This window comes from Dermacentor silvarum, chromosome 1, assembly GCF_013339745.2.
Source record: "Dermacentor silvarum isolate Dsil-2018 chromosome 1, BIME_Dsil_1.4, whole genome shotgun sequence".
Classification (NCBI taxonomy): Eukaryota; Metazoa; Arthropoda; class Arachnida; order Ixodida; family Ixodidae; genus Dermacentor; species Dermacentor silvarum.
Window position 1 is genome coordinate 98,634,291 of NC_051154.1, and position 26,477 is coordinate 98,660,767.

The following is a 26,477-nucleotide window of genomic DNA, read 5'->3' on the forward strand; positions in this document are numbered from 1 at the left end:
CGAGATATATGGTTGATGTATGGCAGCCATGACGTGAAGCATAGCCTCCGAGATGTGTACCGCCCGTCCGCGGCTTTTGGCTGCCTATTCGAGAGCGCTGAATAATTCGAAAATATTGAATCCATGAATTTGAATGGAAGCGAATAACGAACATAGAATTATTCAATTAAATATTCGACAATACCCTATATTCGTCCATCCCTACAGCAATTTTCCCTGATAGAGGCACAAATTCCCTGAGTTTTCCCTGAGTTTTTCCAGAATATTCAAAATCCCTGAGAATTCCCTGTTTTCCCGGTTTTCCCGGTTGGTAGACACCCTGTCTAAACGGTTAAAAAAATCCTGGCGTTCAGATTCTGCATTCGGTGAATACACGCCTTTAATGCGCCAACATAACTTCAAAAAAGAAAAGTCAAGCACGAGAAGGCGAGAAGGCGTCCTCCTGGACAAGAAAAAATTGACTCAACAATAAGGCCTAAATTATTGCGGATAAAAATGACGCACCCACCCGATGTGCCAGCAGAAAGGCAAACACAGACATTGAAGTGTGCACGAAAGGTGGACACCATACGCTCAGTTAATTCCTCGCTACCTATATTCGTCTCCTGGACGGCTACAATGTCCAGCGCGTTGTCAGCGAGAAGACGATTAAGTTGACATTGACGCCTTCGAGCACCAAGGCCCCTGACATTCATAGTTGCTACGCGTAAAGCTATGTCAAGTTTCATCGCCATGCGTTACGTAAAGGGACCTGTGACATACAGTGCACACCATACTTGATCCAGCAGCATTTTTTTAGACTCACAGGGTGCATGCACTGTACAGCGTCGCCATTCCTGGAGTCTGTGTGCAGGCGTCGGGAAAACCGGCAAGCAGTTCTTCGCCGGCAGTTCCAGATCCGTACACACTGCCTGATGAATACTTGCCGCCACAACCGAGGAAGAAACACACACGCACACACTCACACACGCACACAAACACATTGCAAGACTACGGAGGCGGCTTCCCAGCCTACCGTGTCTCGGCTGCTAAGTTGGGCCGCAGTTTTAAAGTCGAGCGCCGAATTCCCGGGGTTTCGGTGGCGGCTTAAGTCCCTATATAAGAAAAGTACCGCCATCCTTTGATAAACGCCGCTTCTCTCTCTCCTGTATCTCCGATTGGACGATGATATCGCGCGCTTTTCACTTTATATTTTCTTTTTTTTTCCGCCTCAGAGCCATGTTGAAAGTCCTCTGCGCAGTCGCAGTCGCCGGTGGCAGCGGCGGCGCGCGCCCGGCCTGAAAGCTTCAACGTGGACTTTCTAGGTGCGCCACCGTCGACTTGGCTTTCGCAAGCAAAAAGTAAAGAAGAAGCAAGCGCTTTAGGAGAGGAGGCGGCGGAGGAAAGAGTAGATGGCGGTACTTTTCTTATATAGGGGCTTTAGTGGCGTCTTGTCACTGGCACCACCTGGCTGTGACTTTTTACCGACGCTCCCTTCGCGGGAGCGCTTCCCCCAGCTGTCAGGGCTAGAGTTAATATAGGGTGTTTTGTTTTAGTTGCACCAAATTTTTAAAATCAGAAAAATATATATCTTGGTCACGTTATGTTTAGCATTCGAGTGTACGGATTGCCGGCCTCTAGATACAGCGCAATTTTCGCACTTAAGTGCGTAATTAGCAGAGTTACGGTAATTAAGTTGCTAATTATCAACAATACGTGGCTACAGCAAATGAGTACTTTGGGGCCCGTCCTCGACACTACCTATCCCAACGATCAAATTTTGAATAGCGGAGCTCATGTGGGAGCTATACGCGAACAATTAGTTCCCCTTGGCAGGCTCCTTGAAACCGAAACTGACCGCAAAAAGAGCGTCTGTGTCATCGATATCGCACCCCCCCCCCCCCCCCCCCCCCTTGGCTTTCGTCACGTCTCCGAGGTCACCGCCGGTCCGCGGCCCCGCGAGCAGGGGCTCTATTCTCGACACGCATGGCGGCTGCTCGGCCGCCATTATCCGCCATCTTGGCTATCTCATTGGCTGTCCAGAGGTCACGTGTTTTGAAATTTGTGCCGGGAAACGGAAGTTTTGCCAAATGCAATTTTGCGTTTTCATCAGAATGATGAAACGTGACGTAGAGCTGCAAATTTTATCGACTAATACTTTTTTGTGTTCCTTGGCACCTATATTGCGACTTAAGCGCTTTAAAAAGTAAGTGGACGGTAGCACGCAGAAGCCCGTGCAATGCATCTGCAATTTCGCGAATATGTGGTGGCGTTCCAAGATAGCCGGCATGTCAGCTTGTTGATTGGCTGAAGAATTATCCCGTGAGGAGCGTCACAGGAAGGGCTGTTTCGTAAACGTCATTTTGACGTTGCGTGACGTTGCGCTGCGCCGACATTGCAGACATTTTCCGCCATAATTTGTGGTGCGACGAGCCGCGAGAATTATGGTAATGAGCGGCCATATGCAATGCCGGTCGAGAGGCATGCGTTATTTTCCCTGTCATGCCGGTCGAGAGGCATTTATTTTCGCTGTCATTTGGGGCCATGAAAATCTTTTGTTCACAACGCGTGCTCATAGCATTTGCATCGCTCTCGGGTGGTGTTGGCATTTGTGTTTTGAACCATCATTTTGATTAAAAAACACGTTTATTTGAAATAATATTGGTTGAAACTAGCAAACGTTTTGCGACTTTTTGCACTTTTCGCCACTGCGTTTGTGTTTTAATCAATATTAATGTCTTTTCGCGTCATCAGAGGCTATGGCAACGGAGACTTTTTAATTTATAAAAAGAAATGTAGGCAAGGCGCCTTGAAGTTTCCTCTCGCCGTGCAAGCAGCGAAGTGAACAAGAGATGGCAGTACCAGTGCTTGCGTCGCACTAAAGCGCATACCTATGGCGCGTGCAACGCTATCGATGATATTCGACCGCTTCTCAGCTTGACGAGTCGGGCTGAGTTACTTGCGTTTCACGAGATAGCGATAACACGGCCTAGAGCGCGCGCTCATCATCACTGGTAGGTCGCTTATGTTGTCTCAAGGTAGAAAAGCAAGCGCGTGGGCGCCAATATATACGATGACTCCTTCCGTTTCCCGAGAACACGCATCCTAGCTAATTAAGCAGACGACAGGTTGTGCGCATGCAGACGACGGCAGCGAGAAACGATTTTGATAGAATAAGCATACGCTTTGAGCTAGCTGCTTTATTTTTACTGGGGAGGAAAACTGTTTTGCTTTATCAAGAACGCTAGGTTGAATGCCTACATTACAATTTCTTAGGCGAAACGTCAAATTTGCGTCACGTTACGAAAGCAAATCGGGGCCATCAGCGCCATTTTGTAAGCGTCGCGCATACCTCACGCCTCGAAGAAAATAGCGGAAAATAGCGAAGGAAATAGCGGGCTTAGAGCCGCTATTCTGGAGATTCCGCCATTAATACTGATTACAATACAAATGTAGTAGTGAGAAGTGCAATAAGTCGCAAAAGTTTGCTAGTTTCAAGTAATATTATTTCAAATAAACCTGTTTTTATTGAAAATGATCGTTCAAAACACAAATGACAACACCACCTGAGAGCGATGCAAATGGTATGAGCACGCGTTGTGGACAAAAGATTTTCATGGCCCCAAATGACAGGTAAAATGCGGCGATACGTATGCCTCTCGACCGCCATTGCATATGGTCGCTCATTACCATAATTTGCACGGCTCGTCGCACCACAAATTATAGCGGAAAATCTCTGCAATGGCAGCCCAGCACAACGTCATGCAACGTCAAATTGACGTTTACGAAACAGCCCTTCCTGTGACACTCTTCACGGGATACTCCTTCAGCCAATCAACAACTGACATGCTGGCTATCTTGGAACGCCACCACATATTCGCGAAATTGCAAATGTATTGCACGCTAGCCAAGGTCGATCCACATAGGTCGCGAAGCTTCGAGCGAAAAGCGGTTCAGAACCAATTGTCACCGACATCACCAAAGGTGGTTATGGGAGCAGCGATTGAAGCGCGACTATGTTTGAAGGGAATAAACACTGGGAAAGAAAAAAGCGTTTTTAAATTAAAGCGAGACGCAGTTAGATTTATTCAACGAAAATAAAATTCCTAATTCATTTTATATACGCATGGCGAGAAAAGATACAACTGTATTTTACTAAATCATTATCAATGAATACCTTTTTCAGGGCCCACCGTGAGAGCGCCCATCGATAGCAGCGGGCGTTGACGCCGCTATCACTTGCAATGCCATGCAACTCTTGGAGTGCGTGGAAAGGCGCGCTCGTAAAGTTCACCTGTTACAATACGCCCCCCTCACATGCTGTGTTGTTTTGCATGTCGACGTTTGTCTGAATTAGGTTACGCGGGTAGTTTTATTGTTCCTTAACCTGTGCAGTCAAAAGTAGTGAGTTACGACCGTCAGATACTCGTTTACTTTACTTGTTTTCGTGCAACAGCGCTGGCCGACGGGCTTGGCGTCCAACGAAAGGACGAGCACTCTACGCAATCTACGCCCAAAGCGTTCGTCGGCCTCCAAAGAAAGTATGTTTTGTGCAGCGATGCGATTTCGACACCCGTACGGCTGATATTTTCCGGCATCGCTTTTCGCGCTGAAAACTCGGAACGCCCATGAAGTGGAATGGCGGGGCAATTGAATATACAGCTCTAATGGCAGGCCTCCAAAAACAAATTTCGCGCCTATGAGAACAAAATGACGTCACTTCTTTTTTTGACGGATATGACGTCAAATTATTTTTTTTTCTTCCGCCGGAAGTGTTCCCTCCTCACACAGATGGCGCTAAGCCCCATGAACCGCCGGTAAGCAACCATGTTTTGAACGTATGGGCTTCTATGGAAGCTTCGCTATACCAGATGTATTTACCTTGCGCTACCGTCCACTTTCTTTTTAAAGCGCTAAAGTCGCAATATAGGTGCCAAGGACCACGAAAAAGTATTAGTCGATAAAATTTGTAGCTCCACATCACGTTTAGTCATTCTGATGAAAACGCAAAATTGCATTTTGCAAAACTTCCGTTTCCCAGATCAAATTTTAAAACACGTGACCTCTGACTGCCAATGAGACAGTCAAGATAGCGGATAATGGCGGCCGTGCAGCCGCCACGCGTGTCGAGAATAGAGCCTTATAGCCCCGCACTGTTCACCGCCTGGTAACGGCCCGGACCTGGCTGATCCGATACGCGCCCAGGGCAATAACATCGGCGCGCAGCTCATGCTCGGAAAACACGCCCCGGAAAACCTCGAGCCGATACGGGTGGGCCTTGATATCGGCTTGCGAAATAAAAAGACGGTATTTACAACAAAACGCCCGTAGGCAGGCCTGGCAAAACAACCGGGTAGGTGCTTTCCTATTCAGTAGCCTTGTTACCGCGGCCAGACATGGCCGATGAAGCCGCTCCTACGTAGCCCGTCATCATACGTCCGTACGCTGTGGCGGCCGGAAGCAGAATCCTGAGCTATACCCCCCAGTAAGTGCACCCAACGAGAAGTACATACCTGTAATTGTTATAAAAATAAACGAAAAAAAAAACAAGAATAACGACGAGAAGAGGGCGCCCGGGCTTGAACCGGGGACCTCTCGATCTGCATGCAGTCGAATGCTCTGCCACTGAGCTATACCGCCCAATAAGAGTAAACACCTGTAATTGATCAAGAAGCGCGAAAAGATACACCGGCCAAAAGAACTGAAAATTCAATGACGCTTCGGCTCCCACTACGGGAGCATTGAACAGAGATACAGAGTATTTCAATACGTTTCAGTACGTGACGCAAGCAGCCAGTGTACACCGTCGGAAGTGTCCCGTCACTCCTATTCAGCGTGTGCGCCGTGGTCTGTATGTGCAAGGATTCTAGATGCAGGCGTGACGCGAGCTTCTTTTCCTTGGCCAGAACACGAGCGCTTGCCCAGTAAATATTGTGGCCTGTAGATTCCACATGTTCAGCAAGGGCACTAGAGGCGACGTGCCGCTTCCTGACGTCATACTCATGCTGTTTGACACGTTTCTTGAAGTCACCTGCCTCACCGATATACTTGTAATCACAGTTACCACACTTTATGACTGTCACGGCTGTCACCCGTTCGCCGTCGGCGCGAATTCGATCAACGGGGTATACAAGGCGGCTGGTCGTTCCGTACTCAAGCGAACACAGTGAAAGAGGCAGAGTCGGGAGTAAACAAAAAATTTGTCGCAGTTTCACCTGAAAGGCAAAGCATCAATTGCGATAGCAAATTAGTATAGAGCTATACGGAGTAAGGATATTGGTTTTATCAGCTGTATAAACTTGGATATGCAGAAGCACCGGCAACGCGCAGAACTGTTGTCGACGCCGTCGGCGTTTGGCCCGCGTTCGCGCCGAACGCGCGCGGCGTTAGTGACTACAGCTGGTGCCTCTGGGGGCGACTCTGTGGTTTTCGACGAGATCAGAATGGGACACTCGTCGAGCAGCGTCGGAAATCTTACCTACCTTCTCGCCTCGCAACGTTTTTATATAAATACGCATTTGGTGCCGCAGCTAAACGTCACCTCCCCTCCCTCCCGTCCCCCCACGGCCTTTCGCGCGACGGAATAAGTCGCGTTTGCTCTCTATATATGGTGATCGTAAAGGAGGAAAGAGGCACTTAATTCTGCAGCCCTTCAGGGAGCACGGCGCAGAACGCGCGTTTGCTCTCCGGCGTGCGTTCTCTCCCCGTGAAAGCGCGTGTCACTCGCGCCCTTTCACTCGCACATACAGCGTCCGGAACTCGTCGACGATTTCATCGCCGTTGACGTCATACGGAACCTCACGGCGACGACGACGCCGACGGCAGAATTCCTCTTTGGAGTGTCCATATAATTGCTATCGCAATAAAAAACATATTTGTCGACTGATAACGATGCACAAATTACAAAAAAAAATAAATAAGAAATGACACAAGAAAACTAAAGGCCAAGATATAGTCCAGCGTTTTCGGCGCGCCAGCCGCGAAAGGCGAAGTCGGATACGCTACGCCAGCCACGCCAGCCTGTGGAAAAAATTTGCCTCCTCTACAGTTCGGCGCGCACGCCGCGCGAGGCTAGCGCCATCTCTGTGTGTGGGAGCGCAACTTCACGGCCGCGCGATCCATGGCGCATGCGCATTCTCACTTTTTGACAGAATGTGCCCGCGCCGTCCGAGCTGCGCGCTTTTTTTTTTTTTTTTTTGACAAGGGAAGACACTTTATTTCAGACAACCAACATACATAGTTGCCTAGGTGCCAGTCATGCATAAAATATAAACATAAGTTCGACAAGAAAGCACATCGTGATTTTTTACATACGCAAACACAAAAAAAAATACCTTATACACAGGCCTCGCTCCGTGTGCTGTTTGACTGCCTTCACGGCACGGCGTTATCTTGTCCTGACAGCCAGAGTGCTAGTGCGTCGGCTACGTCAAAAGCGGAAGCGAAACATGTGCATACATCCTCACTTGCGTTGTCATCGTCCACGGACGTTGAGAAAGCAACAGCCGCGCTTTCACTACGAGCGCCGCAAGCCGCCATTTTGCTTTCTGCCCACTGCCCCTACAGCGCGCAGTGCATTCTGGTCTAGCGGCAGCCGCGTGAAATAGAACATGTTCTATCTCCGCGCCGGCGGCGCTGAGCGCGCCAGACGCAGCTGGGCACGCCGGCTACGCCGTGACGCCGGACTGTAGATTGTGCACTTTTCACCGGCGTTGCTTAACCACGCCGCGCGTAGCCGCGCGCGCGCGTTACGCCGGACTATATCTTGCCCTTAATGCACCTGCACTTAATATAGCACAATGATGACGACAAATAAATACGACGAGCAATTTAACAGTAGATATAAAAATGAAACAGGGCGAGGATCAAATACACAAGAATACACTTAACAATAATTCACTAAAACAAAGTTCAAAAGAAAACAAACGATGTCATACGTATCAGGACTTGTTGCTGGGCTAGTTGGTTCATCTTATTCCGTAGTGTTTAGACGCAACCAAGGACGGACAAAATCAGGACAGGAAAGAGCGTCACTTGCAACCAATTTATTGCAACTAATTAGCCTGTGCCCTCGCATCGCAGACCCGCAGAAGTTGACCCGCTGTGGTAAAAGCCATACAAGGCCGTATGTGACTTGCGCGGTCGGTGTGGTGTACGAAATTCCACTTGATTGCGGCAGGGTTTATATCGGTCAGACAGGCCGTTGCCAAGGAGGTTATAAAAAACTTCTGGAGTGGAGATCCCCTATGCGCGCCCATGCGACCGGCTGAAGCCTGGGAAACCGGTTGGCGACCATCTTGCTCCGGGCAAAAGCGAGCGCTGCTTGCGCGCTGGTAGCGTAACCAGTGCGCTTTCGTGGTGGCGTTTTATGATGAAAGCGGGAGAATTACTATGATTTATTTAGCGCAGATGTTTTTTTTAATGCGACAGGCTTTTATGCATAACTCATGGTGGGGTGTCCGTCTCAAGGCCGTTTCAAAACCGTGTTGTTGACACGAAAGGATCCTCTTAGGATAAGAGGCGATAGCGCGCGCAAGACCACTATAAAGTATACAATATTAATTAAGCATGTGAACTGAAGTAACAATGAATATAGAGAGGTGAATGAAGTGTATTAAGATTGTAATGTTGAATTAGGAGTAAATAATGGTGGATTAAAGGGGTTTAGCTGGGTGATAGGAGTTTAACGAAAGGTTATGATGGGAAGAACACGTACGCGGTGCTGTGCTAGTTGATGATGATGAGAAAGCCACATTTAACAGTGTAAAAGTGATTACGCAATTGAACTGAGGCGATAATGCGTGCACAGAGAGGTGAATTAGGCGAATTTATAGTGACCTTTGCTGAAAAAATTGTGACGAAATAAAGTGACGAAGACTTCGTAAAAGAGGTGGAAAGCGGCCGTCGTATCATTGAGTTAGCGACGCTAGGGCTTTCATGTCGCCTAGTTGTATCATTAGGAATCCCCAGTAATCTTTGTCTTGTGAGGTTAAGGACAAATCCACAAGGCAGTTGTTAATGCAAGAATACGTGGGCTGAAGCTGTAACGCCTTTTATGCGCATCAGCTTGCCACATTACCGAAGTGACACGAAGTACAAGGTGAAATCAGTAAAGCGGTAAATAAGTTTTTATTATGTCCTGGTTATTTTTATAAAAAAATAAGCATAAAACAACATGGTGGAAAAATGAATAAAATATTGCATAACTACCTGGTGCATCACAGTGTGTACTACAGGAAAACAATACCCAACAGGCATACATAAAATCCAAACACATCAAAACAAACATATTTTTGGCTGCGCAAAACCAAAAAATTGCACCAATGCCCAAAATTAAAGGCATTCTGATAATATCACTTCTTAAGGTTCAGTAACTACGAATAATGGCTTTTAAATATTGTAAAGATCGTGAGTCCGCAATAGACGAACTTGTATGAACTCTGATTTGTATAGAACTTTACATGACGGCATGCAACAGCAACTTGATCTCAGAAAACAGTAATATTTGCGATCCAGCCATAAGTTAAATTACGCCGAGATAGGATACCTATGGCTGCACAAGAACTGTTGTTGCTCCAGGCACATGTCGTGTTGTTACACACGCGATATGTGACTGGCAATACTCCTTATCTACCAGTTACGTCAGTTATTTTCTTGTTTTGATGCGAAACAGTTGCGTGCCAATATTTATGCACGTAATTATAAACAGTCAACTTGTGACACGCAGCTACGACGTCCGCCAGGTCTGAGAGCTGTATCATTTTATATAAATAAGTAGTAAATAATTCCTCTCGACAAGCGGAATCTCATATGCAAGCGCACCGAAAGTATATACGAACAGCAAGCATTTCTTACGAACTCGGTTTTTTTTTTTTTTTTTTTTTTTTTTTTTTTTTTTTTTAAATGCAGATGTGCGGGGGACGCTGAAAAAATGGTTGGAATGCTGCCTTGTCGCAGTCTTGTCGTTTGACCAGACCTGTCAATACAACCCTCTTCAAAGTGCACCGAACAAAGAACATCCGAATCTTTAGGCGCCCAGTCATCTCTGCGAACAGCGGGCTGCCATGCGTCACGCAGCGTTTTCTCTTTCGGGAACCTGTCGCACAAACATACGCAGAAAAAAAAAAAAAGCTTGTTTCAGCCTATATTTGCCAGTTAAAAAGTAGATTTCAGGTACAACAGCGCTCCTCGACGGAGATAGTGCACAGCAATGGTCGAGCGATTGAAGGCTTTTTCGCGCTACTTACACGTGAAACGTTACTCCTGACTTTTGCTTCGCACGATTCGGGCAGCCGAAGGCGACGCAGGCGTTCGCCATCCCATTCAGCAGAGCTTAGATGTTCCCTTACAAAAGCACAACTACCGCTCAGCAGACCGTAACTGAGCACTAAGAGTGGACAAAGGCCGCAACTGCCGAACTACCGCAAGGGCCCAAGCGGCGCAGCTATGTTTTCTGCCCGGAGCAATATGGCGGTCGCCGGCGTCAGCCACGGCGCGGCATCTCCACTCCAGAAGTTTCTTTATAACCTCCTTGGCCGTTGCATCAATGATAGAGCAAGTGAACACGAGATGTCGATCAAGAATAAGATTAGTGCACATTTACCTATGCACTGTAATTCCTGCACATGTGAGGCAGACTTTTTCAATATCCGCATTCTTGGCAAAAGCAAAGATTCCCTGGAACGGGAGTTAATGGAGGCTTATTTCATCGCTATGAAACGTGACATCTGTGTCAGCGATATGTCTGTGGCTTTACGCAGCACTGAACGCCAGTTTCTGCACTATATGATTCGGTAACGATGCAAACTTTGAGTTACGTGCGCATATATATGTACGTGCGCACAAGGCCATCTTCTCCTATAAATTTGACCCTTGTCTGCTTTCAATAAATTAGTTGCAAGTGACGCTCTTTCCTGTCCCGATTTTTTTTTTACGTCCTTGGTTGCGTCTAAACACTACGGAATAAGATGTCATACGCGTGGCCGGGCAGCAGCAGCAAGTCCATAAACCGTGAAGTCGGCGCGCAGAGCTTTCCCGAAGAACGCTGGCGGGCCGATCTTGTTGAGGTGGACGCGATTGTTGGGCTGTGTTTCCCGGGAGTCTAGATCTGACGACTTCCCTCAAGCAGGTTGAGCTAACTTGAGGCGAACCACGGTGAGCTTCGTTGCAGACGCTGGTTTGTCGTCTCGTACGTCAACTAGTTACTTGGAGTTCCGACGCGGCTAGGCGGCCCAGGCGATACTGGACGGCACTAGCTCCTTGACTGCTTCTCAGCAGATTACAGGCTCAGCTTATAGACTGATTAGCAAGGCCTAAAATCTGCGCTTAAATAGCCTCTCCTTTCCCTAGTTCTCTATGTCGGGGAACTGCAGGTATGCAGAGTTCACCTAATTATTTCATGACTCCTTCCAAAAGTCTTGGCCACACCCCTTTTAATCAGGGGCGAGGGAACGGTTGATTCTGCCCCCGGGCCGCTGTCAAAGGTCGTGCCCCCACACTGCACCACACGGATGCACACGCACACACTTGGGTCCGTTAATCGGCGTGTCGCTCTCTCGAAACTATATGCCGCACCGTGGGACCACGATGTTTTTGACGCCCGTTAATCGGCGTGTCACGTACTATCTCGAAACTATATGCCGCACCGTGGGACCAGGACGTTTTATTGACGCCCGTTAATCGGCGTGGCGCTATCTCGAAACTATATGCCGCACCGTGGGACCACGATGTTTTTGACGCCCGTTAATCGGCGTGTCAATGACTTGAAACTATGCCGTTCTGTGACAATGACAGACTACACCGGGGAAATTTTCCCGTGGCAACTTATCTTTTACGTTTACTAAAACGTTCCTTAGTTTGCGAGTTCGCACACGCGCAATTTTTACGTCGTACCTTCGCATGATTCGAGCTATGGTCTCATTTGTGCAGAGGAATGGCGGCTCGTTTTTTCGAAGACAACAAGCATCTTTTCGCGTTTCTTCAATGTGTATTTCCCCGGCCAGACGGGTTGCCGTCAAACTTTGGATTTCACCTATAATTGCTATAAAAATAAACGCAATAAAAAAAACAAGAACAACGCCGAGAAGGAGGCACCCGGGTTTGAACCGGGGACCTCTCGATCTGCAGCCGAATGCTCTGTCAATCAGCTTTATATCTTTTTTTTTTCTTTATTACCGGCTTGGCAAATGCATACAAACATCATGTCAAATAAATACGAGGTTAAAAAGACCAGTCGTTAAAGGACTGTAGTGTCATGTTAAAATGACTTCAACGAAGCCAAACTATCCAACACTGAAAGCCACTCTGGTGGATCACTTTGCATTTTCAACACTTCCCGTGTGTAAACAACATTTTCAACAAAATAGTGTCTTGCTGACCTCGTATGTACATCAGCATTGCGTACAGCCATTCCAGTTCGCCAAACGCTTTGCATACACAATACCATTAACATGTCCGCCGGCACACCGCCAGCTTCTGCGCATGGCAAGAACCTTATTCCAAACGCACTAATCGGGAGCTCCTTTTTCAAAGTTCGCTGCAGGATGTCCCAAAGAAAGCGGGCATCATGGCAGTCAAGAAAAATATGTTCAATAGTTTCTCTTCCTTATTGCATATAAGGCAATTGACGGACCATGGGACAAACAAACCCTTGCTCCTTAGCCATGGCTTAACCGGCAATGTGTCAGTGTGCAACTTGAAAAAGAAGGATTTTGCGTTAGGTCTTACAGGCATATTCCTTACTCTTTTGAGGACATCACCTTCAGGCCCTAAGTAGTACATAGAACGATACACTGGCACAGGTACAAAAAGTCAACAAGATCCTTATATAATTTTTTTTTTCGTGACACTTGAAACAAGTACTCTGTAGAAAATCTCGCATTTAGAAGACGAATCGCCGTGGTAACTTCACGCATATAGCCCTTTAATGCCATCGGTTTGACTGCGTGCGACGATACAACAAAATCTGGCAAAACGTCACGTAATCTCACTTGGATCACCGTGCGCAGAAACCCATCACTTTGGTCGCGAAAGAAAACAAATCTCGACACAAGTTGCTTGAAAAACAAATGCGTTAAACTGAGTCCGCCGTTGCGCAATGAGTGAAACAAATTAAATCTGCTCGTGCGTTCCCATACCGAACCCCAAATAAATTCTGCAAACACTCTGTATTTTTTGAACTGAAGATCGGCTCATGCATAGCACCTGCAAGACGTAAAACACTTTAGCTACTAAAAACATATTACACACTTTGGCTCTTGCAAACATCGAAAAGTTGTGGCCTCCCCATTTGTTAGTTTGTTCTTTCATTCTGTCCCTCTCATTCGTCCAGTATTCTACTGGCTCTCGGTAGTTGCAGAGTGGAACCCCAAGTGCCGGGTAACACACTCCGCTGCATTCTGAAAAACAATTCTGGCGTATCTTGCCAGTTCCCGTGCCAAAAACCTTAACACTTTGGCCAACTTATGGCACTACCGGAAGCACTACAAAATGATTGGGCTTCCTTCACTACTTCTGCAATGCTTTGCTTATCGCGACAGAACACTGCTATGTCGTCAGCGTAGGCTAACACTTTTATTTCTCTGCCAAAAGACGTGTACAGTCGAGTGCAAAATATTAGAGACCACGGGAGCGGCGACTGAACTGCATGGCTGCGCCTTGTTACGGCTGCGCGCCGAAGTTCGAGAGCGCGTACTGCGCACGCGCGACCTTTCTTACCTGCCAGCCTGCTCGTTCGCTCGCTTCAACCACGCGCGCACCGGAACGCGTGAGAGAGCGCAAGGTGTCACTTCTGCAGTCGCCGTCGAATCGCCCGAGTGATGATGTCGTCATATCGTGACGAAAACACTTCATTAGCACTGGCAGCGCTCGGAGCGCGCCACTCTCTGCACCTTGCTTCTTGACTTTCCGCGGCGCGAAAAACATGCTTCGCGTCACTTTTTCTGAAATCGAGTTTTGTGATAAGGTCAGAAAGCAGCGATGTCTTTTGCGCTCCACTTCCGGAAACTTAAGCATGATGCAATTATTTGTGGTACTCAGTCGAAATATCATGTGCCCAGGCACATGCGTGAAACCACCGAATATCGAGCAGCTGGAGAGAAGAGCCAGGGAAGAGAACAGAAACAGGATCTCGTGCGACACCCTGTCAAAAGCTTTGGCTAAATCCAGTTGTAGCATGGCTACACGATCTCCTATCAAATCACAGCATTCAAGTATGCTTCGCGCTGTGTGTATATTTGTGAAAATAGTCCTACCTGTAATTCCGCATGCCTGATGTGTACCTACTAGGGATTTCACTGCACTCTGAAGACGATGGGCGAGCACCTTCATGAATACTTTATAATCAATATTAGCTAAACTTATTGGTCGGTAGGCCTCTACTGATTGAAGCTTTATGGGGTCAGTAACTTTAGGTATAAGTACCACATGTGTCTGTCGGAAGGAAGGAGGCGTCCATTTTTGTTCATAACACTTCGTTATGACGCGATACAGAGCCTGTGCTACTTCAACCTTGAAAATTTTATATATCGCTGCCCCAAGACCATCTGGTCCAGGCGATTTTCTTGCACTAAGGTCATCGATAGCCTTTTCAATTTCTGCTACAGAAATAGGCCTTTCAAGGGCTTCCTTAAGTTCGCCATCAATTCTTGGCATCAGAGGCAAATAATCGCTTTTAAACGCCGAGATATCGCTTGCCCTCTTGCTTAGCAGCGTGCTATAGTGGTCCACAAAAGCACGTTCTATCATTTCATTGTCGTTTGTAAGCTGCCCTTGATAAACTATTTCTTTTATTTCCTTGCTCAATGCGTGTCTCTTCTCGTCACTTAGCGCTCACTTGGTGGGCGTTTCACCCAACCATACTCGTTCTGCGCGTGCTCTCAAAACGGCGCCGAGATATCTCTCTTCATCAACGACTTCAAGTTTCGCTTTAAGTTCTTTGATATCGTTTACAGATGTACCAGCCGCGCCTCTTTCCATGTTCAACAGGTATGCTAACGTGCACTGCATTTGCCGTTCCTCTTGATTTTGTTTGTGCCGCAACACGCATGATCTCTCTAAAGCAATTATTTTCGCTTCGGTTTTAAACAGTTCGCAAGCTTCAACATTTTCAGCATTATCAAGAAGAACTTTTTTCTAATTTCTCTTTTATTCTTTGAAGAAACACCTCATCCTGCAAAATATTGTCATTAAGTTTCAATAAGTGCCAATTAATTTTTTTCTCTTTGCTTTTCGTACGTATCGTAACCATTACCAAGCAGTGGTCACTGAAACTGATGCATTCGACACTGTAGCTAGAAAGGAGCAGAACTAAGTGAAAAGGGACATAGATGCGGTCTAACCTCGAGTGACAGTTTCCTTGAAAATGCGCATATTGCACATTACTGTCAGAACCAAGAACACTTCCAACATCCTCCAGATTAACTTCACACAAAATTTCATGCAGAACAGTTGCGCTTTTATCTTGACTGAGCAGCTTTTTCGATCTATCTATTGGCCGGCACACACAATTAAAGTCGCCAAACACTAGAACGTGCCTGTCACACACCAAGAAAGATCTCAGATAAACAAAAAATTCTTCACGTTCACGAGCATTATTAGGAGCATATACACACACCGCCCACCAAAGCATTCCAAAAAAAGAAAAATGACAAATAAGCATACGCCCCCCCTCACATTAAGTAACTTGCTGCTCTGTAATCCCAATACTGTTTCTAATAAAAAGAAGGCAGCCACCAGATTCGCGTGGCAAACGCATACATTGTACTTCGTTCTGAAAATTTTTGCCAAACGATCCGTTTTTTCCTCTGATTCAATTTTTGTTTCTTGGACTGCCATCAAATCAATGTCTTTTTCTAGTAGCATGCGGCTAATCTGACATTGTCTTTGCCTCTGTGACAGCCCTCTGACGTTTAATGTCGCCAAACGAAGCGGAGTGGTGATGTTAATTTCGTCTGCCATTGTCTTAGGTGCAATTAAGGTGCGCCCTTACTCACACTTTTCGAGGAAACATAGCGGCTCTTGTATACATTGATGCTTGGTGAACATATGGCTCTTTTTGAAGGCGACAACTGCAAAGCCACGTCCTCGCAGACTCATTCCCGATCAAATATCGGGTGCTGAAAGTTCTGTCCGCGGCACTACCTCCGCTAAGGCGGAGGCGGCGCATGTGACGGCCGTCTGTCTGGCGGCACGTTGGGCTTGACCTTCAGCGTCGACCATCGGCCTGTCTGTGTTTTCGGTGTCGGTGGTTCGGTATCCACGCCGTCGGTGTCTCGGCTGTGGTCCTCAACCTCATCACGCAACCGCTTTCCGGCGCCCTTAGCGTCGGAAGTCAGGTCCATGTCGTCGCTGACGCTGACTGGCTCGTCAGCCCCTTTGGTCAGAGGTGGCGTGATTTCTGAAGACGCGCCCGTCGCCTCTTCACCAGCTTCCGTCACTTGAACCTTCGCAGGTGGAGGCGCAGAATCGGCACATTGCTTTTATCTATCCCCTTCAAGTTCACCTTTGCGGTCTTCGTATCCAGTGGTGCAGGCTGAACCGCCGCCCCTTCAGCTGCTCCTTTGGCGGCCTCTTCGGCGTCCTCTTGATCCATAAGAAGCTCAGACGAGTCTTCGCTCCTGCCTGGGCCAGCAACGTTGGCATACGTTCTCACGCAGTGGGTCTCGTCGTGGCCAAAGCGACGACACAGCCCACAGCGTGGAACCCGGCAATCTCGTCGAATGTGCCCGGTGCCACGGCACTGGAGGCAGAAGGGTGCTCTGCCCGGGACAATAACGAGAGCCAGGTCCTCCGCAACACAAAGTTGGTGTGGTAGGTCGTATGCTGTCATCCGGGCTTGAGTATCAGGACCACCGACCGTGTCGTGGTTCCTTTGTCGTTTCAGCACTGCACCCTCCACTTCTCCCTCGCCACTTCAGTCACTCTTCCGAACGGTGCCAAGGCTGTTCTGACGTCTTCGTCGGGGACACCGTGCAACAACCAGAAGTGCTTGAGCCTGACATCTTGGTTGCACGGGTCAATGACCACGCAACGGTGTTCCTTGACAAGGAATCCTTCTGCGTCCAATATCTTCTTTGTGGCCGCCTCGTTCGCAAAAGTTACGGCCCACACATGATTCATCTGATAAGCCCCGAGGGCCACCACTTCCGGCAGCAGCATGAGTCGCGAAAGCGCATCCCTGAACTGCTCAACACGGTAAGGCCGAGCTTTAACTTCGCCGTGAATAAAAATAGTGTTCAAAACACTATTTTTCTACCACAACTGCCTTCAGGTTCTGAAGGCAGTTGTGGTAGAATCATCTGGTAGTCCGGAGATGGTTTTTCCGTTGACCGGGAACCGCGGCCGAGGGCCGCTGTAAACGCTCCTGAGGAGCAAGACATTTCGCGACCGTTCACTGCGAACCCCGGAAGTGGAATAATAAGCTTTATATCATTTTATAGCAACAAGTTTGTCTAGGAAGGAATACCAATTATGCAGGTGTCTCGGTTTGAAATTGATACACGTATCTAAGATACTGAATGCTCTCAATGAAGTATTCCCGCGCCGGTCTCTTATTTACATCCACGTTCAGCACGTCCATCCGCGTCCTATACATGCTATGGAGAACGAATGCCATGAACATATCGTAGGACACACCCCCTACGTTTACGACAGGCAAAAAGCGGATGCCATATGGCAGGTCTTACTGCAATGTCTTTTGAAGGATATGTCCCAGAGAAAAACTGCATCACTATAGTCCAGGAACACGTGCTCAATTGTCCCAGATTTTTTTTTGCAGATGTAACAATCTACTGACCCTGCGACATAATATATATATATATATATATATATATATATACATATATATATATACACCCTTTTAGTGTATAACCAAGGTGTCGTAGAGAGTGTGTCACTATGCACTTTGAAAAAAAAAAAAAACTGTCAGCCCTTCCACTGGGGTGGAGATGGAAGACCAGCGAGGCTGTGCTATAGTGGGAATTATATATTTCCAATTATGACTATTAAGAACTGATGATGTAATTGGTTATTTAAACTATTAAAGAATGGGAAATATATATGATCCGGCGGTTTTCCTTTATTTAGTGACCACAGGGACCATGGCCTTATGGTCGCTACGGTACACCGCCGTGGGTGTACGGCAAAGGTTGGCACGTTCTTCATAAACACGTCACCAAGGCCGTGCGCGTTCGGTGCGAACGCGGGCAAAACGCCGCCGCCGTCGACAACAGTTCTGCGCGTTGATTGTGTGACCACACACAACCGCTGTCAAAACGCTGGCGCAAACAGCAGCTAGCGAAGGTTCATACGGTCTATAGATCTCTCTCCCTGTTTGCAAACAGCGTGACGTCACTGCGGGGGCCCCTACCCTCTGCCGCGCCTCCGAAGCGGGCGCTGGTTCCGGTTGAAGAAATCCGGTTGAAGTGTCCATATAATTGCTATCGCAATAAAAAAAAAAAAAACAGCCAGCACTCGGTGCAGCTTTTGACCAGAAAGACGTGAGAGTGACAAAGCTTGAAGCACATACCACACCGCAACAAGAATGAGGTTACAGACAGTTGCGCGTGTTTGCCCACCTCGGTGGGCCACCTAGCTCGGTAATGGTGGAGCGGCATGCCGAGGTACTGGCCAGGGGTTACCGTCCACTGCACCTTTTCATACACTGGTGGTGTGGCTTCCCAACTTCCGTGCCAAAAACCTAAACTTTTGTTCCTGGTAACACTACTATCGGTGTATTCACAAAAGGAAGTTACGTCATGAAGGGCTTCCGCAACGCATCGCTTGTCTTCGCAAAACAGAGCAATATCATCGGCGTACGCTAGCTCTCTAACTTCCACGTGCATCAATCGAAAACCATGTAGCTTTTCATTGTAAAGTACCTTCTGGAAAACTCTCTAAATAAATGGAAAATGAAAGGCTATTTGCTGGGCACCTTGTTGGATGCCAGCGCTTACATTAATGCTTTCAGTGAGGTGTTTGTTGACGACTACCCTGGTAGAAGAACTCGTAAACGCCATTTTGATGCCTTCAATAATAATAGACCCAACGTTCATATATTCAAGAATACAAAAAAGAACATCATGTGTGGCACGATCAAACGCTTCTTCTAAATCTATTTTCAGCATTGCTACTTTCCTGTCAAAACATCGCAACATTCTAGCACACTTCTAGCAGCATGAATGTTTGTCGTTATAGTTCGTCCTTTTATGCCACAAGTTTGATGTGGTTCTACAAAATCCTTATTAACACTTTGCAGTCGCTTTGGCAATACATTCATGAAGATTTTATAATCAACGTTCGCTAAGGTATAATTGGTCTGACAACTGTCTGGTAACTGACAACTGTTTCGTTAGGTCGTTCGTCTCTGGAATTAATACAACAAAGGAACGGTGAAAAGATGCAGGCAAATGTTTTTTCTTGTATGCTTCGGCAAAATCGTGGTACACCATTCCTGCCACTTGACTCTTGCAATTTTTGTAGAATGTGGCATTTAATCCATCAGGCCCAGGTGACTTCCCAAGACTCATTTCATCTATTTCATGCTCTATTTCTCCCACAGAGATCGGTGTTTCTAATGTAGATGATCACAGAAAAGCAACTTTAGCCATCACAGGTAAAAAGTTATTTTCAAATCCTTTTCCACCTTGTTTAGTACATCCTACCAGCTTGCATAAATGCTCAAGCAAATGCTCGTTCAATTTCTGCGCTGTCGCTGGTCACTACATTTGAGACCTTATCGCCTTAATTTCGTTTTGCGTAGCATATCTTTTTCCGTCGGCCAGCGCGCGCTTGGTGGGCATTTCGCTGCACCACAGTCTTTCAGCGCGCGCCCTAATTATAGCACCTCGATACTTCTCGGCCTCAAAGCGTTTTAACTTTCCTCTCACATCTTTACTATCTTTACTGCGGAAACCAGGCTGTACACACTCTTGACACAATAAAAAAGTCTGTCTTTGCAGTTCTTTTACAGCGGATCCACTCTAAAGACTAGGCAGAGTATCGCAGGAGTGAAGGGGCAGATCAACTCTTCAAGGCATTGTTTTACTCTCGCAAAATGTCGGGTGAGTGAAATGCATTGTTCACTCTCTCCACAGCCAGAGAGTGAAATGTTCTTTATACTCCGCCCTTTTGAGAGAGAGTAGAATGCCCGTTCTACTCTTGCGGCAACCGAGAGCAAAACGCAGCGTATACTGCTGCTTAAACTGCAGGAGGCTGGTCCGGAACATGGCGATGTATCGCTCACGCACGCACAGCAAAGAGCGCAAACGGGTGCGGAGATCAGCGCACTACTTTTTATTGCGAAAGCAATTATTTTATTTAGAAATACTGCAGAGTCGCTTGACTCCAAGCAGGAGTGGGCACAAGAAAAAAAAAGACATCAGAGAACACAGCAACAACGGCAATAAGAAATAAATACGAAAAATTAAGACATGAAACACTGCAATTTAAACAGTACAAGAACACCTTCTTGCCAAATACAGAAAATGAAGACATGAAACACTGCAATTGAAACAGTATAAGAACACCTTCCACGCATTTTCTTCAAGTTTGTAATAAATACGTCCACACTGGGGCTATCGACAATTTCTTTCGGCAATTTGTTCCAAGCGCTTATGGTTCTAGGAAAAAATGAATATTTAAAAATGTCGTTTTGAGCGCTGTATTCCTTGATCATTTTCCCATTATCAAAACGAGAGCTTGTGCGCAGAGTGTGGCGGGTAATAAAGTTGTGATTGTTAATTTGTATTAAGTTATATATTAGGTGCAAATATTTTAATCTGCATTCGGCACGTCTCACTTTAAGTGTATCAAGACCAAGATAATCAATCATTTCTGTCACACTATCAGTGCGTTTATATTTGTTGCAAATGAATCGAGCCGCGGCTCTTTGAACTTTTTCTAACTTGACAACGTTTTTCTGTCTGTAAGGGTCCCATAGGCATGAAGCATACTCCAGACATGGCCCCGTACCAACGCTTTATATGCTGCTAATTTCACTTTCATAGGGGCTTTTGAAAGTTTGCGTCGAATGAACCAGAGAGATTTGAAAGCCTTGGTGCTAATTGTATTAATATGAAGAACCCAACTCAGATTGTGTGTAATTGTAACTCCGAGATATTTAACGACCGATGATTCCTTAAGTACAATGCCATCTACAGAATAAGAATGTCGCAAAACGGTTTTGTTCTTGCATATACGGAGGACTAAGCACTTATCAGCGTTTAAGAACATGTTCCATTTCATGCACCAACATGAAACTTCAGCGAGAGCTTTCTCAAGTGTAATTTGATCAGCAACAGATTTAACAGTGGTGTAAAGAATGCAGTCATCTGCGAAAAGCTTTATCTTAACATTACTGTGTATAACATTCACAATATCATTAATATAAATGAGGAATAAAATCGGACCCAAAACTGACCCTTGTGGCACCCCTGATGTTACTTGTACCGTCTCCGAGCAGTACCTGTCAACTTGGACATACTGATACCTGTTTTGTAGATAAGCCCTAATGAATTCGATAAGTCTGCTATTTATTCCAATGGCGTATAGTTTCTGTAATAATTTATTATGGGGCACTTTATCAAAAGCTTTTGCATAGTCCAAAAATAAAGCATCGATCTGTTCTTTCTTATTGATCGAGAGTGAAAAATCATGGCATACACTGAGCAGCTGCGTAACAGTCGACAAACCACGCCGAAAACCATGCTGAGCATCTGATAACAGTCTGTTTTCTTCGAGAAATACGGTCAAGTGTCGGCAGATTATATGCTCTAATATTTTGCAGCTTGTTGAGGTCAAGGAAATTGGGCGATAATTGGATACGCACAAGCGATCAGCTGACTTGAATATAGGAATGATACGAGCACCTCTCCAGTCTGACGGAAGAGAACACTGCGCTAGGGAGGCCTTATAAATGAGGAACAAGTATTGCGATATCCACTCTGCGTAACGTCGCAAGAAAACCGTAGGAATGTTATCAGGACCGTCAGCTTTTTTAGCATCAAGGTTAAGAAGCAAGTTAAAGATACCCTCCTGACGGACAACAACATCCTGCATAGAAGAAGCGAACCCTTCAGGCTCTGATACAGAATTAGTATCTTTCCTGGCATATACGGATTGAAAGTATCTGTTAAATTCATCAGCTACTGCTTTTGCTTCTGAAACTGGTGAGCCGTCAACCATTAATGTAATAGTACTGGATTTGTTGTCGCCTAAATACCTCCAAAATTTCCCTGGTGCTTCCTTGAGGAAATTGCCTACAGTATTAGTGAAAAAAATGTCCTTGGCTTTTTTAACCTCAATTTTCAGCGCTGCGCTTAGTGCGTTGATAGTAAAGTCCCGAGGCCGACCTGAGCGTCTCATTCTCTTAAGCTTTCTTTTCATGTGGATTATCTGTCTCGTAACCCAGGGGTTCTGCTTCTTTTTCTTAATCTTGTCAGGAACGAACATGGCAATACAATGAAGACAAACTTGTTTGAATTTACACCACAACACATTTTCATCAGCACTAAAACCGTCCAATTTCATTTCTAAGTAATCTAAGATGCCCTCATCATCTGCCCTGTTGAAATCTTTCACAACGATCACGGGCTTGCTTTTGTCAGAACACTTTTGAAAAGAAAAGGTGGCAAATACCAACTTGTGATCGGATAGCCCATTCATGACGTCAGCAGAGTCGCATGTGGTAGTGGAACTTACAAACAATAAATCAAGAATATGCCTAGCGGTGGCAGTGATTCTGGTCGGGGCGGTAACGACCTGAGTTAGACCACACGAGGAGGAGGAGGAGGAGAGAAAGAGAAGGCAGGGATGTTAACCAGAAATGCGTCTGGTTGGCTACCCTACTCTGGGGGACGGGAAAGAGGGAATAGAAAGATGAGAGAGAAAATGCAATGTTAATAAGAGTCTCGGAGTGCCTAATATTCGTGCCCATCGCATTCATGCTTGCCCAATCGACATAAGGTAAGTTAAAATCCCCGGCCAAGACAAATCTTGCGTTCTCACCCCGGAAACGCTGAACATAATCGTAGAGTTGCTCGAGGAATGCAACATCTGCCGTCGGAGGACGGTATACAACACCGATAACAATGGAATTGCCGTAAAAACAAATTTTACAAAAGATACTTTCATGCTTAGGAATAGCCGGCAAAATTGCCACGTTTATGTTTTCCTTAACAATTGCGACTCCGCTCCCTCGGGATTGTCTGTCACATCTGAGTATTTTGTACGACGGAGGAATGATTTCGTTATCAAGCACTCCAGCGTGCAACCAGCTGACGTAACATGTGGGTCGAGGTCATAAAGCAACGCTTCAATTCAGCGATTTTGTTCACAACACTTTGCACATTTAAAGAAAGTAACCGCAAACGACAAGTGTCATTTCCTTGTCACTTGGATGACCCGTTTGCGCTCTTTGTTTGCAGCGCTTGCGGCCCCGTTTGTCCCGCTTGCTGCCCCTTTGCGGCCATTCGCCGGGTGGTTATTCGATCATTCCGAAGCGCAGCCTGGTTTTCATTATCTTGTGCTATGCCACCGTCTGAATTTGTACCGGGCTTCACAAGCTTGCGTCTTTCGTTCTTTGCCTCATCCCACACGTACGTCACCCGGTTGTAAACTAGCTTATCGTACTTCAGATACACTTTATCTTCCGGTGTACGACTGTCTTTAACGGTCGACCATAGCTTCTTTCTTATTGACTGAATTCTGAGTGAATAGTCCTCTGACAACGAATAGTCGGTGTTCTTTAGTTTCTTTGCATTTCTCAGAAGCTGCATTTTTTCATTGAAGTCAAAGAAGCGCATTATCACTGGGCGCGTTCTATCTGTTGCTTTTCTACCCAAGCGGTGCATACGCTCAAGGCTGTTTACTTTTATTCCCATTTTCTTTTCAAATATGTCTCCCAGAACAACACCACTGAGTGAGTCCACCGTTTCAGTTTCACATTCAGCGATTCCATAAATAATCAAGTTATTTCGTCGATTTCTATTTTCAAGATCTTCCATATTTTTTTAGAAGAAATTCAGTCTGGTTATCCAATTTTGAAACAAGCTCACAATCTTCTACCTTTTGTACAGTCTCTGGGAATGACAGCAGTTTCTCCTCAATTGAAGCCAGCCTTCTGTTAGTTTCAGCAACATGACATTCTAAGCTTTCTCACATGGACTTAAGCTCATTTGAGGACACCTTTTGATTATCTAGGATAGCTGCCAGTTGCTCCGTAACCGTAGGGCCAGGGTTCATTTCTATATCCCCACTTAACAAAAGAACAATAAAGCACAACGAATCAAAACAACTCGCGACACATTCACACAATACCCCTGGGCAAGGGACCACAACTAGACACAAGGAATCACTCTTAAATTCGTGACTACTAGTCTTTCTACTAACCTGCGCAAAAAAGACGAGCCAGGTTAGCCGCGTCTGCATCCTTTGGTTGGTCCCTTGCCCAATGAAGAAAAACGTTCGAGGGGCGGTGCCGGTCGGCTCGGGTGATGACGATGTTGCTCCGAAGTTCCTTTGCAGCACAGGAAAATGTCCGAAATTCGTGGCATTTCTTTCAGTCCGCAAGATATCACTGTCGTCAAGCGACGCAGATTTAATTTGCGAATGAAGCCTGTAGATAGGTGTTGTCTTGCCAAAGTTGAATTCTTGGAAGTTGACCGGTTTATTGCATGCAGCAAAAACCTGCGCAAAAAAGACGAGCCAGGTTAGCCGCGTCTGCATCCTTTGGTTGGTCCCTTGCCCAATCTATATGGACACTCCAAGCACATTTCTGCCGTCGTCGTCGCCGTGAGGTTCCGTATAAAGTCCAACAGTGATAAAATTTTCCGGTTACCGGAATTGCGGGATCGAAGTGGCAGCGGTCCCGGTCGCCCACTTCGAACTGAATTTGGCGTTGTTTTTGTAGAATTCACTTCGTTCGTAGCAAATGACTGCGTAAACGGCTTTTGCTTAGTCTCATGCCGCTTCGCCGAGAGAGTGTTATGGCTAATCTTGAGGAATTTTCGAGATCGCTTCTCGTTTCGAACGCGCCTAAGCCTAACGAGAGAAATTTTTTCTGAGATGTGAGCGCCATCTGTCGCTAAAGTCAGGAGATAGGCGCGACGACGGCATATAGCCTCTGAGATGAGATGATTTCGGAGGCTATGGTAGACAGCTTGTACTGCTTGTCTGTTTCGTTGCAGATCGACGGACATGTGAAGTAAAAATACAATGCGCTCCTGGCTTCCATTGCGCTGCCTATCGCACTTTCTGGACGCACACAAACATAGAATTAGGTGCCCTGTGTATGCGAAATTCAAAGCGTAATGGAATAGCGTAATAGCGTAATGGAACTACGCTATCACGCTATACTAAAACTCTCTTTCTGCAAAGTTCGTTTGCGGAACGGTAACGCTATTTCCCGTAACCCCGCTATTACGCTAACGCTAAACTAAAACTGTCTATTATGTCTCGTGTATCTCCGGCTGTTCGACCGCCCAGAGCTGATGGGTGAGACGGGCTCTGGGACCCCAGGCTGCAATGGGTAATCGGCCTCGTGCGGCGCTAAAGCGACAACGTCGCTTTTGGGGTGTTTCCGGGAAGCACCAGCGCCCGCCCGGACTACGACGAGGCCCGGCGCCGACGATAACACGGAAGCCAGGAGCCCCCCTTCCGAGACAGCAGCTGCCGCCTTCCCTGGAAACGGTGGTTTCCGCGAAGGCCAGTCTCCGGGCCCTGTCAAAGTAACCGTCACGGAGAGGCCACCAATACATGCACGGGTCCAACGACGAGCATTCCCGTGGGAACGCCGGCGGCGTATTTCTATTTGCGCCCCCGTACAGCACTCGACCGCTGGCGCCGCGCTGCGCCGCTCGCGCGTACGTACCACGTTTCTAGCCGCCGCCGTTGGAACGGAGGAGGCGTTGACGGAGAACACGCTGGGTTGGGGGTGACTAGCCTGCTGTTAGGGGATCTGTGGTATTCCTAAATAAACGCATCACTGTTTTGATGATCCAAATATAATCTCACTATCAGGGAGGGAGCAGTCTACCTGACTGGAGCAGTATTTTTTTATTTGGGGTGTTGCTACGCTGCGCTCCGCAACACCCCAACGACCGCCGCTTCGCGTCGGCGCCCGGCACCACGGCTTCCGCCGTGGCGCCGGGGTTCAAACGACCGCGCTGGCAAACAGAGAGGAAAACAAAAGGAAAAGCGTGATATTAAACTGAAAAAAAAAAAACGAGCCAAGACAGGATTCGAACCCGCGCACACACAATCCCGAAGCGAGCGCCGTAACCACTCGGCCATGCAACCTTTTTTTTTTTCTTTATTTCCAGCTTGGCTACAAGCCTGAACAAGAGTTTGTCAGATCACACTCGTTTTATAAGTGCTAAAGCATCCCACATTGATATCACATCTTCATGGCAGTCAGTCGTTCTGTACACATCACGTACTTTCACAACCATTTCAACAAAATAATCATGCACAGATCGGCCTTTAACATCACAGTGTCTATA

General features: G+C 46.7%; 2 protein-coding genes across 2 annotated transcripts in view; one reads left to right on the forward strand and one right to left on the reverse strand.

Moving 5' to 3' along the window:
• The window catches only part of LOC125944697 (xaa-Arg dipeptidase-like), a 208,911-nt gene extending 207,965 nt beyond the window's left edge, over positions 1-946 (reverse strand). Inside the window, exon 1 of the mRNA XM_049665568.1 lies at positions 806-946. The gene's annotated coding sequence lies outside the window, so the exon portion shown is untranslated. The remainder of the gene's footprint in view (positions 1-805) is intronic.
• The window catches only part of LOC119433349 (uncharacterized), a 340,855-nt gene that overhangs the window by 140,513 nt on the left and 173,865 nt on the right, over positions 1-26,477 (forward strand). The gene's annotated exons all lie outside the window — the stretch shown is intronic.